This window comes from Acinonyx jubatus, chromosome C1 (assembly GCF_027475565.1).
Source record: "Acinonyx jubatus isolate Ajub_Pintada_27869175 chromosome C1, VMU_Ajub_asm_v1.0, whole genome shotgun sequence".
NCBI classification, from domain to species: Eukaryota; Metazoa; Chordata; class Mammalia; order Carnivora; family Felidae; genus Acinonyx; species Acinonyx jubatus.
In genome coordinates, this window is record NC_069381.1 from 35,864,671 (window position 1) to 35,881,094 (window position 16,424).

At 38.3% G+C, this 16,424-nt stretch overlaps 1 protein-coding gene across 14 annotated transcripts in view; it reads left to right on the forward strand.

Moving 5' to 3' along the window:
• MAST2 (microtubule associated serine/threonine kinase 2) overlaps window positions 1-16,424 on the forward strand; it is a 227,256-nt gene that overhangs the window by 47,955 nt on the left and 162,877 nt on the right. The gene's annotated exons all lie outside the window — the stretch shown is intronic.

Sequence of the window (16,424 nt, forward strand, 5' to 3'; positions counted from 1 at the left end):
GTGGCATTTTTGCATTTCTACCAACATTTGCTTCACATCCTTGTCAGTACGAAGTATTATTTTAATTATAGCCACCCTGATGGGTATGCAAGCATATTTCATTGTGATTTTAATTTGCATCTCTGATGGCTAATGAGGTTGAATTACTTTTCAAGTGTTTGCCATTCACAAATCTTCTGTGATGAGGTACCTGTTCAGATCTTTCGTCTGTTAAAAAAATTTTTAGGTTATCTGTCTATTATTGAGTCTTGAGAGTTCTTCATTTATTACGATATTAGTTGTATATCAGATATATGCTTTCTAAATATTCTCCCGGTCTATGGCTCACATTTTCATTTTATTTCAATGTTTATTTGTTTATTTTGAAAGAGAGCTCACAGGGGAAGGGCAAAGAGAGAGAGAGAGAGAGAGAGAGAGAATATCTAACAGGCTGTGCGCTGTCAGCGCAGAGCCTGACATGGGGCTCAAACTCACGAACTGTGAGATCATGACTAGAGCGAAAATCAAGACTTGGACAATTAGCCCACTGATCCACCCAGGCGCTCCTCACGTTTTCATTTTCTTATCAGGGTTTTATTCAAAAGTCTATATTAAAAAACAAAAATCAATTGTATTTCTCTGCTAACAATGAACAATTAGAAATTGAAATTTAAAAATCACTGCTATTTACAATAGCTTAAAAATATGAAATAACTGAGGCACCTGGGTGGCTCAGTCAGTTAAGCATTGGACTTTGGCTCAGGTCATGATCTCACGGTTTGTGGGTTCGAGCCCTGTGTCGGGTTCTGTGCTGACAGCTCAGAGCCTGGAGCCTGCTTCGGATTCTGTCTCTCTCTCTCTCTCTCTCTCTCTCTCTCTCTCTCTGCCCCTCCCTTGCTCACTCTCTGTCTCTGTCTCTCAAACATAAATAAATGTAAAAAATATGAAATAACTAAAGATAAATTTAAGAAATCATTTGTAAGATCAGTACATGTTAACTATAAAACATCACTGAGAGAAATTAGAGAAGACCTAAACTAATATATGTGATATGTCAATGGATTGGAAAACTCAATGTCAAATGTAAACTCTCCCTATTGATTTATAGATTCAATGCAATCCTAATAAAAACCCAGTCTTTTTCAGAAGGTGACAAGATAGATTTCAAATTTATATTGAAATGCAAAGAGCCTAGAATAACCAAAATATTGAAAAAGAAGACTAAACTTAAAGAAATCACTTCATCCAATTTACTTCTATAAAGGTACGGTAAGCAAGACAATGTGATATTGGTGTTAGAATAGACATGTAGATCACTGGAACAGAATAGGAAGTCCAGAAATAGATAACCGTGCCAAGGTAATAGGGAAAAGATAGTTTTTTTCCCAACAAGTGTTGCTGCAACAATTTACATGGGAAAAAAAAGAACTTTGACTTTTACAAAACTTAAGTTGAAATGCTATATACAAAACTTAAGTTGAAATGGATAAAATAATAAGACATGTGAAGGAAAACACAGGAGAAAGTCTTTGTGATTTTGGGTGAAGTAAAGCCTTTTTAGAGCACAAAAAACAGCACACGCTGTAAGAGGAGGAACAATTTGACCTTATCAAAAAGAAAAATTTTTGCTGTTGAGTGCTAATTTTTACTGGGGTAGGGACAAAATGAAGTGCATCTACAGGAGGGTGGAATGGTAATAATGTCATGCAACATTGTTAACTGTTAAAGAGGTATTAATAGGTTTTGTTGTTTGCATTTTAAAAAATACCACTACCTTCTTTGGAGATAGAAGTCCAGAAGTCATGATAAGTGATATTTGCAAAAAAATCTTATGTGTTTACTTATCAATTTCTATTTTTTCATTCCTACTCAAGAAAATATATTTGAATGAAATGATTGTGAGTGCCTTCTATTTTATAAAAGAAGTAAGTACTAGCTGAGGCTGTAGTCCTATATGTTTTTGTCCTGCTGATTAGTAATCATATAGGTCTAGGGAAGTCACTTAACTTTAATCTCTGCTTTCTCATCTCTAAAATCAAGATAATTATGGGCTTTTCTCATAGAGTTATTAGGATGAAATGAGACTATCCATGTAAAATAACATAGTGCCAGACTTGTCATAAGTATGAACTAAATGTTACTCTTTCTTTGCCTGCCTTTAGGTACCTCAAATAGTAATAGAAACAATTATTTATTTATTTATTTATTTATTTAATTCTTTTTATTTATTTTTATTTTTTTTCAATATATGAAGTTTATTGTCAAATTGGTTTCCATACAACACCCAGTGCTCATCCCAAAAGGTGCCCTCCTCAATACCCATCACCCCCCCTCCCCTCCCCCCCACCCCCTCCCCACCCCCCCACCCCCCTCCCCTCCCCCCCACCCCCCTCCCCTCCCCCCCACCCCCCTCCCCTCCCCCCCACCCCCCATCAACCCTCAGTTTGTTCTGTTTTTTTTTTTTTAATTTTTTTTTTTAACGTTTATTTATTTTTGAGACAGAGAGAGACAGAGCATGAATGGGGAGGGTCAGAGAGAGGGAGACACAGAATCTGAAACAGGCTCCAGGCTCTGAGCTGTCAGCACAGAGCCCAACGCGGGGCTCAAACTCACGGACTGTGAGATCATGACCTGAGCTGAAGTCGGCCGCTTAACCGACTGAGCCACCCAGGCACCCCAGTTTGTTCTCAGTTTTTAAGAGTCTCTTATGCTTTGGCTCTCTTCCAATCTAACCTCTTTTTTTTTTTTTTTTTTGTTTCCTTCCCCTCCCCTATGGGTTTCTGTTAAGTTTCTCAGGATCCACATAAGAGTGAACACATATGGTATCTGTCTTTCTCTGTATGGCTTATTTCACTTAGCATCACACTCTCCAGTTCCATCCACGTTGCTACAAAGGGCCATATTTCATTCTTTCTCATTGCCACGTAGTACTCCATTGTGTATATAAACCACAATTTCTTTATCCATTCATCAGTTGATGGACATTTAGGTTCTTTCCATAATTTGGCTATTGTTGAGAGTGCTGCTATAAACATTGGGGTACAAGTGCCCCTATGCATCAGTACTCCTGTATCCCTTGGGTAAATTCCTAGCAGTGCGGCTGCTGGGTCATAGGGTAGGTCTATTTTTAATTTTTTGAGGAACCTCCACGCTGTTTTCCAGAGTGGCTGCACCAATTTGCATTCCCACCAACAGTGCAAGAGGGTTCCTGTTTCTCCACATCCTCGCCAGCATCTATAGTCTCCTGATTTGTTCATTTTGGCCACTCTGACTGGCGTGAGGTGATATCTGAGTGTGGTTTTGATTTGTATTTCCCTGATGAGGAGCAATGTTGAGCATCTGTTCATGTGCCTGTTGGCCATCTGGATGTCTTCTTTAGAGAAGTGTCTATTCATGTTTTCTGCCCATTTCTTCACTGGGTTATTTGTTTTTTGGGTGTGGAGTTTGGTGAGCTCTTTATAGATTTTGGATACTAGCCCTTTGTCCGATATGTCATTTGCAAATATCTTTTCCCATTCCGTTGGTTGCCTTTTAGTTTTGGTGGTTGTTTCCTTTGCTGTGCAGAAGCTTTTTATTTTCATGAGGTCCCAATAGTTCATTTTTGCTTTTAATTCCCTTGCCTTTGGGGATGTGTCAAGTAAGAAATTGCTGCGGCTGAGGTCAGAGAGGTCTTTTCCTGCTTTCTCCTCTAGGGTTTTGATGGTTTCCTGTCTCACATTCAGGTCCTTTATCCATTTTGAGTTCATTTTTGTGAATGGTGTGAGAAAGTGGTCTAGTTTCAATCTTCTGCATGTTGCTGCCCAGTTCTCCCAGCACCATTTGTTAAAGAGACTGTCTTTTTTCCGTTGGATATTCTTTCCTGCTTTGTCAAAGATGAGTTGGCCATACGTTTGTGGGTCTAGTTCTGGGGTTTCTATTCTATTCCATTGGTCTATGTGTCTGTTTTTGTGCCAATACCATGCTGTCTTGATGATTACAGCTTTGTAGTGGAGGCTAAAGTCTGGGATTGTGATGCCTCCTGCTTTGGTCTTCTTCTTCAAAATTCCTTTGGCTATTCGGGGCCTTTTGTGGTTCCATATGAATTTTAGGATTGCTTGTTCTAGCTTCGGGAAGAATGCTGGTGCAATTTTGATTGGGATTGCATTGAATGTGTAGATAGCTTTGGGGAGTATTGACATTTTAACAACATTTATTCTTCCAACCCATGAGCACAGAATGTTTTCCCATTTCTTTATATCTTCTTCAATTTCCTTCATAAGCCTTCATACAGATCTTGTACATCTTTGGCTAGATTTATTCCTAGGTATTTTATGCTTCTTGGTGAAATTGTGAATGGGATCAGTTTCTTTATTTGTCTTTCTGTTGCTTCATTGTTAGTGTATAAGAATGCAACTGATTTCTGTACATTGATTTTATATCCTGCAACTTTGCTAAATTTATGTATCAGTTCTAGTAGACTGTTGGTGGAGTCTGTCGGATTTTCCATATATAATATCATGTCATCTGCAAAAAGTGAAAGCTTAACTTCATCTTTGCCAATTTTGATGCCTTTGATTTCCTTTTGTTGTCTGATTGCTGATGCTAGCACTTCCAACACTATGTGAAACAACAGCGGTGAGAGTGGACATCCCTGTCGTATTCCTGATCTCAGGGAAAAAGCTCTCAGTTTTTCCCCATTGAGGATGTTGTTAGCTGTGGGCTTTTCATAAATGGCTTTTATGATCTTTAAGTATGTTCCTTCTATCCCGACTTTCTCAAGGGTTTTTATTAAGAAAGGTGCTGGATTTTGTCAAAGGCCTTTTCTGCATCGATTGACAGGATCATATGGTTGTTATCTTTTCTCTTATTAATGTGATGTATCACATTGATTGATTTGCGAATGTTGAACCAGCCCTGCATCCCAGGAATGAATCCCACTTGATCATGGTGAATAATTCTTTTTATATGCTGTTGAATTCGATTTGCTAGTATCTTATTGAGAATTTTTGCATCCATATTCATCAGGGATATTGGCCTGTAGTTCTCTTTTTTTTTGCTGGGTCTCTGTCTGGTTTAGGAATCAAAGTAATACTGGTTTCATAGACTGAGTCTGGAAGTTTTCCTTCCTGAAACAATTATTTATAACATAGGTTTACTCATGGAAAACTGCTGGATTTGATAAAAGAGAATCAAGAAATAAGAATGAATTCATTTACAGCTTTGAGGGATAGATTGTGGTACCTTTAATTGAAATTAGGCATGCAGGAAAAGGAACAGGTTTGGGAGAGGAAATTAATGAGTTTGATTCTCAGCATATTGATGACACGTCATATGGTATAGATATAGATAACCTCTTAAAAATAACTTATTTAGGGGCGCCTGGGTGGCGCAGTCGGTTAAGCGTCCGACTTCAGCCAGGTCACGATCTCGCGGTCCGTGAGTTCAAGCCCCGCGTCAGGCTCTGGGCTGATGGCTCAAAGCCTACAGCCCGTTTCTGATTCTGTGTCTCCCTCTCTCTCTGCCCCTCCCCTGTTCATGCTCTGTCTCTCTCTGTCCCAAAAATAAATAAACGTTGAAAAATAACTTATTGAAAGGGAGCCTGGGTGGCTCAGTTGGTTGAGCATCCACTTTTGGCTCTGGCCATGATCTCATGGTTTGTGAGTTCGACCCCACATTGGGCTCTGTGCTGACAGCCTGCAGCCTGCTTCAGGTTCTCTGTCTCCCTCTCTCTGTCCCTCCTCAGGTTGCACTCACGCACGCTCTCTCTCTCAAAAATGATGTACATTAAAAAGAATTAAAAATAATACACTGAGATGAAATTCCGATAACATAAAATTAACCATTTTGAAATGAAGAGTTAGTGAACATTTAGTATATTCACCATATTGTGCAACCACTATCCAGTATCCAGTTATAAAACCTTTCCATCACTCCTAAGTAAAACCCTTTACCTGTTCTTCTCCCCCTTTTCCCTTCCATTCAGCTTCTGGCAACCATCAATATACATTCTGTTACTGTGGATTTATCTGTTCTGGGTATTTCCTATAAATGGAATCATATCATATGTAACCTTTGTGTCTGACTTCTTTGGCCTAGCATAATGTTTGGATGGTCTGCCTACATTCTAGTATGTATCAGTACTTCCTTATTTTTGTGACTGAATAATATACTCCATTATATGTATATAACACAGTTTGTTAATCCATTCATCTGTTGGCGGACATTTGGAATGTTTCCACTTTTTGGCTCTTGTGAATAGTGCTGCTATGAGCATGTGTGTATGTCTACATGTTTGAGTACCAGTTTTCAATTCTTTGGGGTATATAGCTAGGGATGGAATTGAGGGGTCATATGATAATTCTGTCTTTAACTTTCTAAGAAATTGTCAAACTGTTTTCCCTGGTTGCTGCACCATTTTATATCCTCACCAGCCATGTACAAGGGTTCCAGTTTCTCCACATACTTGGCCAACATTTATTTTCCATTAAGAAAATTATTTTTTATTATATTGGCCTGGTGAATGTGAAGTTGTATCTCATTTGATTTGCATTTCTCTGATGACTAATGATTTTGAGCATCTTTTTTTCATGTTCTTTTTTGGCCATTTGTATATATTCTTAGGAGAAATGTCTTCACATACCCTGCCTGCCCATTTAAAAATTTTGTTGTTTGTTTTTTGTTGTTGAATTGTGAGAGTTCTTTTTATATTCTGGATACTAGACCGTTATTAGATGTATGATTTGCAAATATTCTCTCCCATTCTGTATTTTTCTTTTCAGTTTCTTTTTTGTTTTAATTGTTTTTTCAGTATTTATCTATTTTTGAGAGAGACAGAGCATGAGTGGGGGAGGGGCAGAGAGAGAAGGAGACACCGAATCCTAAGCAGGCTCCAAGCTGTCAGCACAGAGCCCACACGGGGCTCAAACCCACACGTCGCGAGATCATGACCTGAGGCGAAGTCAGACACCCAACCAACTGTGCCACCCAGGAGCCCCATTCAGTTTCTTAATAATATATTTTGATGCATAAAATTTAAAAATTTTGATGAAGTTTATTTATTTATTTTTTTTTGCTTGTGCGTTTGGTCTCCTATCTTAAGAATCCATTGCCAGATCCTAGGTCATACAAATTTCCCCTCTGCTTTCTCTTGAGAGTTTTATGGTTTTAGCTTTATATTTACTTCATGGACCCATTCTGAGTTAATTTTTGTATATGGTATGAACTAGGAGGGTCCAATTTCAGTCTTTTGAATATGGATATCCACTTGTTAGATAGCCCTTTTAAAAAAATGTTTATATATTTTTGAGAGAAAGAGAGCGGGGTGTGTGAGCAGGTGAGGGGCAGAGAGAGAGGGAGACAGGGGGTCTGAAGTGGGCTCTGCACTGACAGCAGAGAGCCCAATGTGGGGATTGAACTCATGAACCATGAGATCATGACTTGAGCCGAAGTCCAACGCAAATTGAACTGAGCCACTTAGGCACCCCTGTTAGATAGGCTTTTTTGAGTTAGAAATAAAGATATAAAGGAGATCAATTTTAGAGCTATAGATAGGGATTTGGAAGCTGTGGATTAAATCATCATCCAAGAGAGTATAGAGAATGAAAAAGAACGTAGGGGAGAACAAAAACTTTATATGTGAAAGGATAAGATAGTGAAGTATTCAATTTAGTAAGATTTATAGGAATTTAGATCATTTGCTATCTGCTGATTTGAGAATTGCTATCTTTGGCACTCTTGGTTTCTTCTTTTTTGTAAGAGGAATGAATATGTTTCCAATGCCACCTAGTGTCTTTTCAAAGGTATGAGGGTAATGTTTCATAAGAGATTTTAAAATAAAAGTTGAGAGATTTTCATGAGGTTGAACGGGATGTTTATTAGCTTAGTTGCTTCTCAAGAACATCCTCAAGAGAGAAGCAAAAGACCAGACCAATTATTTTGCCTGAACAAATTCAGAGCTTAATCTTAACTTGGATCGTTAAACACTTTTATCTTGTGTTCTGTGATAATTTGTAAATTTGTAAAGAATTCTTAAGAATTTGTAAGAAATTTGTAAATTTGTATGCAACCTGAAAAAATAGTGGGTTTATGTTTTTAAAAGACATTTTAAAATTGAAACAAATTTTTACTTAAAAAATTTTTAATTTTTATTTTTGAGAGTGAGACAGAGCACAAGTGGGGCGGACAGAGAGAGAGGGAGACACAGAATTGGAAACAGGATCCAGGCTGGAGCTGTCAGCACAGAGCCTGATATGGGGCTCGAACCACAAATCATGAGATTATGACTTGAGTGGAAGTTGGACGCTTACCAGCTGAGCCACCCAGGCACCCCTACTTTTTTTTTTTAAATGTTTGTTTATTTTTGAGAGAGAGAGAGCGAGAGAGACAGACAGTGTGAGCGAGGGAGGGGCAGAGAGAAAGGGAGAAAATCTGAAGCAGGCTCCAGTCTCTGAGCTGTCAGCACAGAGCCAGATGCGGGGCTCGAACCCACGAATGGTGAAATCATGACCTGAGCGGAAGAGGATGCTTAACTGACTGAGCCACCCAGGTGCCCCTAAATTTTTTTTTTTTTACTTAAGCTGGTTGATTAAGGGACTGTTGAAACACATCTTATTGAATTTGTTGAGAGTTAGAATACGTGACCCTTTATGTATTTTAGTTTTATGCAAGTGTTTCATAAAGTATCATATATGTAAAAAAAATGGTATTATAAACCACGAATTAGAAGTTATATCTACAGGGGCATCTGGGTGGCTGAGTTGGTTAAGCGTCTGACTCTTGATTTTAGCTCAGGTCATGATCTCACAGTTTATGAGTTCTGTGAGTCACGCAAAGCCTGCTTGGGATGGATTCTCTCTCTCTCTCTCCCTCTGCTCCTCCCCTGCTCATGCTTTCCCCCCCCCTTCTCCTCAAAATAAATGAAAACATTAACGAATGTTATAACTGCAGGTTTTGTTCTGCTTTTGTTTTAAATCTTGTCCAGAATGTCTTTTAATTTTATTGTTAATGTCATGTATTGCTATACATAGGTGTATTTACAAGTGCTGAGGAAAGATTGAGAAGTACGGATATTAGTACATTCTTTCATGTAAACAGGGTAGATATATTTATTTAGGGTAGATATATATATTTATAGGAGATAAATTTGAGTTGGGATAGAAAAGTAATAATATTTACTAGACCCTACACTTAGGTTCATTTGCATGTATTATCCTTTATTTTCTCAAGAACATTGTGAGGTAGATATCATTATCTTAGTTTACAGGTGAGGAAATTTAGGCCTGCAGAGATTTGTTCATTTGTCCATTTATCCCACAAATATTTATGAAGTATCCACTATGTGTCAACACTGTACTAGGTGTCTGGAATACAACATTGATGAACAAAACAAAGTTAGATGCTTTGCTGTAGGACAGTAAGGGTTAGAGTGGGAATTCAAAAGAGGTCTGACTCTGAAGTCTATTTCAAGACTTGTAAGTGGAGAGAAAAGTCTTTGGCAGGTTGGATTTGAATTGCATTTTTTTCCTGGATTTATTAATACTCCATTTTCTGTTTGGATATTGAAGACTTTGATCAGGATTACATATAGGAAGAGTTTTACTTGGTTTTGATTACATAAAATTTTCTATGAATTGAAAGGAATTTCTGTTCTTTAGGCAAATAAAGATGAAAATATATTTATCTTTATTCCACATATTACTCAGGGTCCTGGCAGCAGATAGAAAAAATTATGAAATTATAATAAAAGGATATGGGCAGGGCATCATGAGATGGCAACACACACCTAGTACTTTCTGCTTAATAGTAGTAATCTGGTACTGTTATTAACCCGTACCATTACTAACCCTAGGTCTGAAAGGGTGAGGAGAGGAAGTGATCCTTGGACCTAGGGAGATAGAGGAGATGTGTATGTAGAAGGCGATCTGATAATGGCATGACTTGTGGTAGTGTGATGCGGCCAGCCTAACTTGACCATGTAGGAACCAACCCAGGAGAATAAATAGCCTCTTTATCTTCCTGTTATCCTCTTTTCTTTCTTTGACCTTTTGCCGGTGCTACCTATTGGCTGAATCTATCTGGACAGAAGAGGGCAAGAGAGCCTCTTGGTATATAGTTTATAATAATTCTGCATTTTGGGGTACAGAGGATGATCCAGAGGGCAAGTGGATGCTGTCTTGTACATCTTGCAAGTTTTGAACACTGAGCTTATTTATGTACACTTTTGACTATGAATTACTTTATGTTAAATTACATAGCAGTTTTGTTTAAAGCATTGCTAATTCTTTTTCTCATAAGCATATTTTTAAAAATTTTATTTTAAGTCCAGTATAACATAAAGTGTTAAATTAGTTTAAGGTGTACAGTATAGTGTTCAACAATTCTATATCTTACTCGGTGCTCATCAAGATAAATGTACTTTTAATCTCCTTCACCTGCTCACCCATTCCCCCTCCCTCCCTCACCTCCCCTAACACTGTTAACACTCTGTTCTCTATAGTTAAGAGTCTGTTCTTTGATTTGTCTCTACCCCCCCCTTTTTTTTTAAGTTTTATCTAGTTATTTTTTGAGAGAGAGAGAGCGAGCGAGCATGAGGAGGGGAGGAGCAGAGAGAGGGAGAGAGGATCCCCCAGAGCCTGATGTGGGGCTCAGTCTCCTAAACTGAGATCATGACCTGAGCTGAAAACCAAGAATTGGACGCTCAACCAACTGAGCCACCCAGGCACCCCAGTTTTGTTTCTTAAATTACACATGTGAGTGAAATCATATATTATTTGTCTTTCTCTGACTGAATGACATCGCTTAGCATTGTAACTCTGTAGCTCCAAGCATGTTGTTACAAATTGCAAGATTTCATTTTTTATGGCTGAATAATATTCCTTTGTGTGCACGTGTGTGTGCATACATATATGCCACATCTTTTTTATCCATTCATCTATTGATGGACACTTGGGCTGCTTTCATAATTTGGCTATTGTAAATAATGCTCTTGTAAATAATATTGTAAGTATTGTAAATAAACGTAGGAGTGCATGTATCCCTTTGAATTTATGTTTTTGTATTTTTTGGGTAAATAGCCAGTAGTGTGATTACTGGATCATATGTGCTTTCTTTTTTTCTTTTCTTTTTTTTTTTTAAAGTTTATTATTTATCTTGAGAGAGACAGAGATGGAGTGAGTGAGGGAGGGGTAGAGAGTGAGGGAGACAGTGAGAATCTCAAGCAGGCTCTGCACTGCCAGCACAGAGCCCGATGTGGGGCTCGAACTCATGAAACTGTGAGATCGTGATCTGAGCCGAAACCAAGAACTGGACCTTAACTGACTGAGCCAGGTGCCCCTGGATTATATGGTATTTCTATTTCTAACTTTTTGGGGAACCTCCATACTATTTTTCATAGTGGCTGCACCACCAGTTTGCAGTCCTGCCACCAGTGTACAGGGGTTCCTTTTTCTCCACATTCTCACCAATGCTTGTTGTTTCTTGTGTTTTTGATTTTAGCCATTCTGACAGGTGTGAAATAATATCTCCTTGTAGTTTTGATTTGCATTTCCCTGTTGATGAGTGATGCTGAGCATATTTTCATGTTTCTGTTGGCCATCTGTATGTCTTCTTTGGTGAACTGTTCATATCTTCTGCCTGCTTTTTAATTGGATTATTTGTGTTTTAGATGTTGAGTTGCATCAAGTTCTTTATGTATTTTGGATACTAACCCTTTATTGGATATGTCATTTGCAGATACCATCTTGAATTAAGTAGGTTGTCTTTCAGTTTTGTTGATGGTTTCCTTTGCTGTGCAGAAGCTTTTTATTTTGATGTAGTCCCAATAGTTTATTTTTGTTTTTGTTTCCCTTGCCGCAGGAGACTTATCTAGAAGAATGTTGCTATGACCAGTGTCAGAGACATTACTGCCTGTGTTCTCTTCTAGGATTTTTGTTGTTTTATGTCTCACGTATAGGTCTTTAATCTATTGTGTTTATTTTTGTGTATGATATAAGAAAGTTGTCCAGTTTCATTCTTTTGCATGTAGCTGTCCAGTTTTCCCAACACCATTTGTTGAAGACAGTGTCTTTCCCATTGCATATACTCTCGCCTCCTTTGTCAAAAATTAATTGGCCATAAAATGGTAGGTTTATTTCTCAGCTTTCTGTTGTGCTCTAGGGATCTGTGTGTCTGTTTTTGTGCCAGTACCATACTGTTTTGATTACTACAGTTTTGTAATAGAACTTAAAATCTGCAATTGTGATACCTGCAGCTTTGCTTTTCTTTTTCAATATTGCTTTGGCTATTTAGGGTTTTTTGTGGTTCTATAAAAATTTTAGGGTAGTTTGTTCTAGTTCTGTGAAAAATGCTGTTTTTATTTTAATAGGGATTGCATTAAATCTGATAAATTTGATAGTAAATTGCTTTGGGTAGTATAGACATTTTAATGATACTTGTTCTCCCAATCCATGAGCATGGAATATCTTTCCGTTTGTGTCCTCTTGAATTTCTTATATCAATGTTTTATACTTTGTAGAGAACAAGACTTTCACCTCCTTAGTTAAGTTTATTTCTAGGAGTGGGGGAGGGGCAAAGAGAGAGGAAGACAGAATCTGAAGCAGTCTGCAGGCTCTGAGCTGTCAGCATAGAGCCCAACACATGGGGCTCGAACTCATAAAGTGTGAGATCGTGATCTGAGCCAAACATGAAGTGTGAGATCATGATCTGAGCCAAAGTTGGCCGCTTAACCGACTGAGCCACCCAGGCGCCCCTATAGTGTTTGTTTTAAAGTCTATTTTGGGGGCGCCTGGGTGGCTCAGTCGGTTAAGCGTCCGACTTCGGCTCAGGTCACGATCTCGCGGTATGTGAGTTCGAGCCCAGCGTCGGGCTCTGTGCTGACTGCTCGGAGCCTGGAGCCTGTTTAGGATTCTGTGTCTCCCTCTCTCTCTGACCCTCCCCCGTTCATGCTCTGTCTCTCTCTGTCTCAAAAATAAATAAACGTTAAAAAAAAAAATAAATAAATAAAATAAAGTCTATTTTGTCCATTATAAATATTGCTATCCTGTCTTTTTTTTTTTTCCACTTCCATTTGCATGATAAATGCTTTTTATACCTTCACTTTCGACCTGCATGTGTCTTTACATCCGAAATGAGTCTCTTGTAGGCAGCATATAGATGGGTCTTGCTTTTTTATCCATTTTATCACCTTATGTTTTTTTTTTTTAATTTTTTTTTTTAACATTCATTTTTGAGAGGAGAGAGAGCATTCGTGTGGGGGAGGGGCAGAGAGAGAGGGAGACACAGAATCGGAAGCAGGCTCCAGGCTCGGAGCTGTCCGCACGGGCCCGATGTGGGGCTTGAACTCCTGGACTGCGAGATCATGACCTGAGCTGAAGTCTGACGCTTAACTGACTGAGTCACCCAGGTGTCCCAATCACCTTATGTTTTTTGATTGGAGTGTTTAGTCCATTTACATTCAAAGTAATTGTTGATAGGTATATATTTATTGCCATTTTGTTATTTGGTTTATGGTTGTTTTTGTAGAGGTTCCTTTCTGCCCTTGCTCTCTTCTCACAATTGGCTTCTTTTAGTGATATACTTGATTATTTTTTTATTTTTTGCATATCTGTTACCTGTTTTTGATTTGTGATTACCATTAGGTTTGTGTATAACATCTTACGCATATTGCAGTTTATATTAAGTTGATGGTCACTTAAGTTTGACCCATTCTAAAAACACTATGTTTTACTATCTCCCACTCCCCATTTTAGATACATGGTGTCATACTTTACATCCTCTTATTTTGTGAATTCCTTGACTGATTTTTAAAAAAAAATTTTTTTTAACGTTTATTTATTTTTGAGACAGAGAGAGACGGAGCATGAACGGAGGAGGGTCAGAGAGAGGGAGACACAGAATCTGAAACAGGCTCCAGGCTCTGAGCTGTCAGCACAGAGCCTGACGCGGGGCTTGAACTCATGGACCGCGAGATCATGACCTGAGCTCAAGTCGGCCGCTTAACCAACTGAGCCACCCAGGAGCCCCTGATTTTTTATAGATATACTTAATTTACTGCTTTTGTGCTTCCTACTTTTCTTCTGCTTATGGTCTCTTGTTTTCACTCAATGAGTTCCCTTTAACATTTCTTGTAGGGCTAGTTCAGTGGTGATGAATTCCTTTAACTTTGGTTGAGAAACTCTTTATCTCTTCTATTCTGAATGATAGCCTTGCTGGATAGAGTATACTTAGCTGCAGATTTTTTTCTTTGGGTACTTTGGGTATATCATGCTGTTCCCTTCTGGCCTGTGGAAAGATCAGCTGATAGCCTTATGGGGTTTCCTTTGTATTTAACTTTTTTCTTGTTGATTTTTAAATTCTCTCTTTATCAGTACTTTTTGCTATTTTAATTACGACATCTCTTGGTGTAGACCTCCTTGGGTCGATTTTGTTGGGGTTCTCTGTGCCTCCTGGATTTGGATTTGTTTCCTTCTCCATATTCAGTAAGTTTTCAGCTTCTTCAAATACATCTTCTGCACCTTTTCTCTCTCTTCTTCTTCTGTGATCTTTATAATGCAAATGTTATGTTGATGGTGTTGCTGAGTTCCCTTATTCTGTTTTAATTTTTTATTATTCCTGTTTCTCTCTCTTCTTCAGTTTGATTGCTTCCTATTACTCTGTCCTCCAGGTCACTTATCCATTCTTCCACTTTCTATAGTTTACTGTTTATTCCCTCTAGTGTGTTTTAATTTCAGTTACTGAGTTCTTCATCTCTGATTGGTCTTTGTTATGTTTTCTGTCTCTTTGTTGGGGGTCTCACTGAGATCCTCCATTCTTTTCTCCAGTCCAGTGAGTATCTTTGTCTTTGTGACCATTACTTCAAGTTCTCTCTCAGGTAAATTACTTATCTATGTTTTGCTTAGGTCTCTTGCTGTGATTTTTTTGTCCTGTTCTTTAATTTGGGACATATTCTTTTGTCTCCTCATTTTGTCTAATCCTCTATGTTTCTATGTGTTAGGAAAGGCAGCCATGTGTCCTGCTTTTGAAAGTAGTGGCCTTATGAAGAAGAGGTTCTGTATTCCAGTATGCTGTTTACCAGAATCTGATGCTTCAGGGATGTCTCCTATGTGTGTTGCGTGACCCTACTGTTGTGGTTGAGCAACATTTACCTTCAGTCTAGTTGTCTGTAATGGCTCTCTTTGCCTGTCGTGGACAGGGTTCGGTCCCTGTGTTGTTAGTGGGCCAGTTTGTGGCTGTCTTGGACTTGAGTTGAGTCAGACCAGGTGTTTGCCAGAGGTCTAGTAGCACTGAATTTCAGGATGGTCCCCCTATGTTGTCCCCTGAGAAGCTTTTGTTGGTGGTTGGGGCCTGCAGTCAGATCAGCTGTTTGTTTCTCTGCCCATTGTACCCTCTTCCATGTGTTTTTTTTTCCTGCATTTAGCGGTGGAGAGTCTGTTCTGCCAGTCTTTGGGTCATTTCCTGGGTTTTTAATACTGATGTGGGTGTTACCTAGGTGTATCTGTGGGATGAGGTGAGCCTAGGATATTCTTACACCATCTTCCAATGTTTTGTAGTTTTTAATTTTGCATTTAAATTCATGATGCATTTTTTAAAAGTTTATTTATTTTTGGGAGAGCAAGAGAGAGAACATGAACATGTGCATGAGTGGGGAAGGAGCAGAGAGAGAGGGAGGAGAGAGAATCCCAAACAGGCTCTTTGCCACCTCCATGCCATGGGATTTTGATAGGAGTTGGATTAAATGTATTTGCCTCAATACTAGAATAGCTTTTTCAACAATATATTCAGTATCTTAAATATCAAATTTACATGAAAAATCCTCACGTTTCTGTCCCCTTACCTTGTTTATTTTTCTTTATTGCATTTATCATGTTCTAACATACTATATATTCAATGTATTCATTGCTGTGTTTAATGTCTGCCTAAACCTACTTGAATGGAAACTCCAAGAATTCAGAGATTTTTTTTCTTTATTAACAGTTGCATCTCTGGAACCCAAATTACACCTGGTACATAGAGGATACTTAATTTGTAGAATAAGTGAATGAAAGGAGTTACTTTCAAAATGATTTCCTGTGAGGTTTGATGGAGGAATCTTAATTGTAAACCTATGCAAATTCTAAAATAGGAGATATCAGAAAATCAATTGTCTTTTTACCCTGAGGAGCCCATTTTTCTTCTATAAAAAGTCTGCCTATTTTGAAGGAATTTTACTTGAGTGAGTTCCCATTTAAGCAACAAATAAAAAAGAATCCTTTGTTGAACCTATCATGGACCACAGAGGTTCCAGGTTCTGTGCTTTGTGCTGTGTGGAATGTCACAGGTAGAGGCTGTGGTAGGTCTAGTGAGAAAATCTCTGAGACTGCCTTTAGGGCTTAAGTTTTGTAACAAAAGTGAATTTTGTCACTGTGCTTACTTTGGTATGTTTACCATGTAAAGCTCCTTATAGCTTTCCATATAGAGTTTGTTATAAGATA